General features: G+C 42.2%; 1 protein-coding gene across 1 annotated transcript in view; it reads left to right on the plus strand.

Annotated features, from left to right (window-relative positions):
- Positions 1-7,500, plus strand: part of mrvi1 (murine retrovirus integration site 1 homolog) — a 189,063-nt gene that overhangs the window by 19,607 nt on the left and 161,956 nt on the right.

Genomic DNA, 7,500 nt, shown 5'->3' on the forward strand with positions numbered 1-7,500 from the left:
CAGTTCTCAACAATTTTAGGACAATTTAAAAAACATTATATTCTTAGTACAGTAAGAATAAGTGCATCAGTGAGTGCTGTTTTTAACAGTTACTTGTCAGTTTAAGACGGCTGGTGAGTGCTAGGATCAGCACGACTTGTTGTAAGTGTTGCTATGAGAGGAGATGTTCTCTAAAGAGCTGGGTCTTCAGGAGTTTTTTGAAAATGGAGAGGGATGTCTCTGCCCTTGTAGGAACTGGTAGTGTGTTCCACCAACGAGGAACAACAGATGAGAAAAGTTTGGATTGGCCTGAGTGTACCGGTGGTAGAGCTAGACGTTGTTCGTCTGAGGAGCACAGCAGTCTGGAGGTAGTGTATGTCTGTATGTGGGCATTCAAGTAGGTGGGAGCAGAACCGGAGACTACTTTGTAGGCAAGCGTTAGAGCCTTGAATTTGATGCGGGCCGCCATAGGTAGCCAGTGTAGCTGGATGAGCAGCGGGGTAACATGTGCCCTTTTGGGTTGGTTGTAGACCAGGCGCGCCGCCGCGTTCTGGATCATCTGAAGTGGTTTCACTGCGCAGGCTGGGAGACCTGTCAGGAGGGCGTTGCAGTAGTCGAGTCGTGAGGTGACTATTGCCTGAACCAGAAGTTGGGTAGCATCTTGAGTCAAATAAGTCCTGATTTTCCGTATGTTGTAGAGTGCGAAACGGCATGACCGGGCGACTGAGGCAACATGATCTGAGAAGTTTAGTTAGTTGTCGAGAACAACTCCTAGATTTCTTGCAGTCCTGGTAGGTGAAACAGACAGGGAGTCAAATTTGATGTTGATGTCGTGGTGTATGGTAGGTTTAGCTGGGAGGACCAGCAGTTCAGTCTTTGAGAGGTTCAGCTGGAGGTGGTGTGCCTTCATTCATGTAGCTATGTCTGAGACGCAATCCGAGATCCGTGCTGAAACCAAGGGGTCACCAGGTGGAAAGGACAGATAGAGCTGTGTGTCGTCTGCATAGCAGTGGTATGAGAAGCCATGCGAACGGATAATCTGTCCCAAGGAGGTGGTGTAGATAGCAAAGAGAAGGGGGCCCAGCACTGAACCCTGGGGGACCCTGTGGTGAGATGGTGAGGTGCAGATAGCTGACCAAGCCATGATACGTTAAACAAGCGTCCTGTGAGGTAGGATTCAAACCAGGAGAGAGCAGAACTAGAGATTCCCATGTTAGCGAGTATAGAGAGAAGGATGCGGTGATTAACCGTGTCAAAGGCAGCCGATAAGTCAAGCAGAATGAGTACTGATGACCGAGCAGTCGCCCTGGCTTCTTTTAAGGCTTCTGTTACAGACAGCAGAGCCGTTTCGGTAGAGTGGCCGCTTTTGAACCCAGACTGATTTGGATCCAGAAGGTTGTTCTGTGAAAGGAAGTCAGAGACCTGTTTTGAGACTGCTCGTTCAATGCCTTTGAATAGGAAAGGCAGGAGTGAGACAGGGCGGTAGTTCTCGACTTGAGTAGGGTTGAGAGAAGCTTTCTTAAGTAACGGTGTTACTCAGGCCATTTTGAACGCTGTTGGAAATGTGCCGGAGGTTAGCGAGGCATTGATCACATGTGTGATAGCTGGAGCGATGGTCGGGCTGATGGACTGAAGTAGGTTCGTAGGTATAGGGTCCAGCGAGCATGTGGTAGGACGGCTGCATGTCAAGAGTCTAGATACTTCACTCTCGACTTCACTTACTTGACCAGGCTACTTTATTGTATAGTAGCATAGGGTTTGTGGTTATAGTAATAGTTTACTATTGTTGGTTTACATGTGACTGTTTTCCTGTTCATTTGTTATGTGGGTGAAATGACAAAAAAAGTAAGTAAAACTGCTCAAATATGTTCAACATCTAGTATTTACTGAAATGTGCATAATTCACGGTGGTTACCATCCAGTGACGTCATAATATGCTAATTAGATTAGTAAATGTACCCCCTTTTTAAACTTTTGTTCATACTCAATGATTTTCACATTTACAGTAGGACTTTATCTCTGACCACTTTTAAGCCATGGCCTTTTGAAATTTTGATGTGAAAAATCCTATTTAAACCCTGGCGGCTAAAGGGTGAGCAGTAGGATATTAGCATGTGTCCTTTAAAGGGGGCAGTAGGATATTGTCATGTGTCCTTTAAAGGTGAGCAGTAGGATATTGGCATGTGTCCTTTAAAGGAGGGCAGTAGGATATTAGCATGTGTCCTTTAAAGGGGGCAGTAGGATATTGTCATGTGTCCTTTAAAGGTGAACAGTAGGATATTAGCATGTGTCCTTTAAAGGTGAGCAGTAGGATATTGGCATGTGTCCTTTAAAGGAGGGCAGTAGGATATTAGCATGTGTCCTTTAAAGGGGAGCAGTAGGATATTGTCATGTGTCCTTTAAAGGGGGGCAGTAGGATATTGGCATGTGTCCTTTGTTGAATCGGAAGGCCGTGAAGCTGGATGAGGAGTGGTCAGTGGATTTGATAATATGTGAGTGAGAGCGAATGTCTATATTAATGGTATTGCATATAAGGCGTGTGAGTGCAGTGTTTCCGCTAGATTTTTTTTTAACAGTGGCAGCAGCCCAAGTTGGCCAAGTTTTGCTTTAATCTAATTTACCTTTGTTACTGCCAGTCATTGCTTTTTTACTGCGTCGATTCACGATTGAGTGTGCATCTACTGTAACAGCGGTGTCTTCGCAGAGACATCCACTCTCCAGTTTAATTTTTGCTGTTGTTGTGAGCGAGCTAATAGGCTACGATATGGGAAATATTTTCAATACGATCAGCTCCAGAAATGAATGGGTTTTCCTTAGCCTGTGCTACACCTTTCCACCAAGTTGTGCGAAAATTGTAGTTTTTGCGATGTTGACAAACATGCGTAGCACATGGAAGCTCTTGATAGCGCATGCCACTAACGTCTATAAAAACAATATATTTATGGAATAAAACTAGACAGGTACAGACAGGAATTAGCATTGCTGTTTATTGTTAAACTGCAATTTTCAGCAACCAGCGGAGGGCATTTAGCCTACTATGCTTCCGGACAATATTTTGCGTCTCCCCTAATTCTGAAGCAGTGGCACCGAGGAAACACTGAGAAGAAAGTTAATGTTTTAAATAGGCTACATCAATACAGTATATATAATATTTGAAGTGAAACTAGACGGGCCATAATAACCTCTGACTAGTTTTAGGCTACTTATTGTGAAATTGCAATGTGAGCGGCAGCCAGCAGGGGAGGATACGTCGGCAGCATTATTTAAAAAGCAACTGCAGCTACATTGTGCGTCTGCCCTGATTCTGATACCGTGGCGGTATTAATTAAACCGTGGCGGGCCGCCATGCTGATATCAGACATGGGCAGTATTTTAATTATATGTATTTTAAATACTTATTTAATTACTTTAGCGTATTTTGGAATTTGTATTTTGCAGGATTGGAAAAAATCTAATGTAGTTTGTAACTAAATACTTCTCTAATTCTCTAATAAGCCAACATTTCATCACTCAGTTAAATATACTAACCATTACAATAAGCTATGCTTATAATAGTCTGGGTGCCAAAGGCCAGAATCATGGCGTTTCTTGTTGCCTAGGGGCTGCTCCATAAGAATAGGGTGGGTGCCCGATGATATGGCCAATTGTCCATACAAATACTAATTTCATTACCCTTTTGGAAGGATAGCGTAACATGTAAAGGGAGAACATTAGGACATGGACCCCATATGATGACCTTTGACCCCATGACCTCGAGTACCTAATAGCTGATGTTCATTCTCACTACAGGACAGTATTAAAACCACTTAATGGATTTGACATGAGGATTTATGCCAGGGATAACATCTGCCGAGGTATGCAGAAATAATGCAGGAGACGGACACAAAGACCTCCCCGATGCAGAAAGAGTTATCTCCACCAAGTTAATTAATTCTGTATATCGGGACACCTTACAGGATGTTATTCTGTTTGTCCCCCATGTTGCCATTCATGTATGCAGGCAATAGGTATGCATTTATAGCGCAAAAAGGGAAATGCAGTTCAGTTTAAAAAGAGGTCGACCTGTTAAATTTGTCGTTCTACATTGATTGGTTACGGAAATGATAGTGGGTAGTATGCCGTGTCAGTGGTTCTCAACTGGTCTGACTTTGGGACCCACAATTTCCCATGTTCATAAAGTTGCGACCCATATATATATTTTTTTTAGCGTTCAAGACAATGGATATGGTGAGCTACATGGTAAGACAAGCGAAGTGCCTGTAGGCCTACTTGTTTGGCATTAGCCTACATTTGTGAAGTCTTCAACTCTTGATGTCACCTTTCAAAGTACTCGACAGGTTTGACTTTGACAGGGGTGCCTTGTTTCCATGTGGCATTTTAGTTTTGATGGTTTCATGCTCTCATGTGCCAGCCATCTACTGCACACCACACAATGGGGTTTCTGTCCTATTTTGTCCTCAGTTGAAGTGAATCCATATCTGAGCCTACTGTAGGCTACTTCAAATATTCAGAGTAGCAGCCTACTTCCGTTTACCACTAAAATGATCTCTAACATGACCTGTCACATATACATTGTCTATGTCCATGGCAATGACTGATTTGTAGGCTACGAATAAAGTTTATCAAAATAAAGGTCCGATATTAGATCTGATAAGGTAGCATTTTAAATTGCCGATTTTTTATTTATTTTTAACAACAAGCTCTGTGACCCACCCAGAACGGTTCCGCGACCCACTTTTGGGTCCCGACCCACCAGTTAGGAAACACTGTGCTATGTTACAATTGATTTCACTGTTGCGAAGTTTGCTTCTTGTAAGTTCAATCATCAATATGGGATGCTGTTTAAAATTTTTTACCAGATCTACTTCATAGGAGCACCAATGTACAGAATTAATAGCCCTCTGCCAGCCAATCAGAAAATAGTATTTCTTGTCTTAGTCTAGTCATGATTTCATGAACCCAGAAATGTTGAGTACCCTAAAGTTTTATTGCAGAAATGTCATCTATAGGTCTAGTGGGTGGAATTCAACTTGGTTGCCTAAAGTTGCACTTTGGGCAATTTGCATAATTAGCATAAATAGGCAATTAAGGCGAGGCAGTACAGGTGAATAGGGCAAAAAATTTAAATAATAGATATCACCATGAAACTTTCTGAGTTGATTACTTATGTTAAGATGAGAAAAACATGTATTGCATGTTTTTGTATATTTTAATGTTTACATATGCAAATGAGGCCCTATCTCATTAAAAATGCTCTAATTTGCATACACACAAAAGCAGATAGTGTGATAAAGCCAGGCTCAAAATTGTTTTTCCAAGGTAAACACGTATACTTGGGGGGGGGGGGGGGGTGAGTTGGTGAAAACCTTTAAGAAACTTGGTAAGGAGGCAGTGTTGACCTATGGACAGACAGATTAAGAATTTAAGTGTGCCATGCAAAACTAGAAAAGCACTCCGAGAGTGCAGACCTCCGCCAAGCGAAAACATAACCGCCTCCTGGATCCAGACGGTGATCCGGATCACACAAACAGACAAACAAACCCCGATGAAAACATAACCTCCTTGGCGGAGGTAATAACTATATAACAGCATGCACACACACAAACCCACAAGAACTATATACAATATGCAAAATAACCATATCCAGCATGCACACGTACACAAATGCACAATAACTATATACAAGAACTATATACAACATGCAAAATAACTATATAACAGTATGCACACACACAAACCCACAAGAACTATATACAATATGCAAAATAACTATATCCAGCATGCACACGTACACAAATGCACAAGAACTATATACAACATGAAAAATAACTATATACAGCGTGCACATACACACAAACCCACAATAACTATATACAATATGCAAAATAACTATATCCAGCATGCACACGTACACAAATGCACAATAACTATATACAAGAACTATATAGAACATGCAATGCGCGCACGCACGCACTCACACACACACACACACACACACACACACACACACACACACACACACACTGTAAACTATATAACTATATTATGTACACACGCGCACACACACACACACACACACACACATTTAACAACAAGCACACAATCCCACTCAATAGCCTTCACCATCTTCATCATTTCTTTCCTCATTTCCTTCAGTCTCATCATCTTCTTGATCTTTATCTGAATGTATTGTGAATGGGTTGCAGCAGCGGACCTCACCCCCTTCACACTTGCAGTAGTCAGTACAACTGAGACTTGCAGCATGGCAGCTGCAGTTTCCTTTGCTGCAGGCTTTCAATGTGCTGCAGCTACAGCTGGTGACATCAAGCAAATTTACTAGAGCCACTGCCTGAATGGCAAGAGCGGGCATGACAGCCCCTTCACTAGCAACCTCCCACTCAAACTGTGTGATGTCTCTGGCCTCTGCAGGAGGCTCTCTCTGACCTGCAGCCTTCCACCATGGCATGTGTGCTCTTGGTTCCATTTGGACTTGAAATGTAGAGGTCTGCCCAGCTGAATATGGGGCCCATTCCTGGTCTCAATACCAAGTTGAATTCCACCCACTAGGCCTATAGATGACATTTCTGCAATAAAACTTTAGGGTACTCAACATTTCTGGGTTTACTATTGGGCCTATGGGGATCACGACTAGACTATCTCTTGGGGATACATTTTCAATAATATGCCTTGTAGTTTCTTTTTAAAAAGTTGGTACACCATGATTATTGTGTGGATATTTTTGTATTTTCAAATGACTAATTACTTGTATTTTAATTAAATACATTTTTCACATCAGTATTTTGTATTTTATTTTGTTACATTTTATGATCCAGTATTTGTAGTTTGTAACAAAATAGTTTTTGATGTATTTGTGCCCACCTCTGGCTGAAATAAACGTAGAGGATACACTGGAGTGAGTGAGTGTGTGTGTGTGTGTGAGAGAGAGAGAGAGAGTAAATGATGTCTGCTAGAGAGTGTGTGTGTGTGTGTGTGAGAGAGAGAGAGAGTAAATGATGTCTGCTAGAGAGTGTGTGTGTGTGTGTGAGAGAGAGAGAGTAAATGATGTCTGCTAGAGAGTGTGTGTGTGTGAGTGTGTGTGGGAGTATATTTATAGTATTGTATATAATGTGTGTGAGTGAGAGTGTGTGTGAGTATATTCATAGTATTGTATATAATGTGTGTGAGTGAGAGTGTGTGTATACTCCAGGCTGGTAAACCCCAGGCTGTGTCTCAAATCTCAGTTGAGATTGACAGTGGATCTGTGCAGCCGTTGGTTGTGTTGAACACACCGCTCTGTCTGCCATCGTGTAAAGCTCCAAGCCGGATAAGAGATAGTGATTGGATCCTGTCATTATAAAGCCCACCCCATGCCGGATAAGAGATAGTGATTGGATCCTGTCATTATAAAGCCCACCCCATGCCGGATATGAGATAGTGATTGGATCCTGTCATTATAAAGCCCGCCCCATGCCGGATAAGAGATAGTGATTGGATCCTGTCATTATAAAGCCCGCCCCATGC

This window comes from Alosa sapidissima, chromosome 20, assembly GCF_018492685.1.
Source record: "Alosa sapidissima isolate fAloSap1 chromosome 20, fAloSap1.pri, whole genome shotgun sequence".
Classification (NCBI taxonomy): Eukaryota; Metazoa; Chordata; class Actinopteri; order Clupeiformes; family Clupeidae; genus Alosa; species Alosa sapidissima.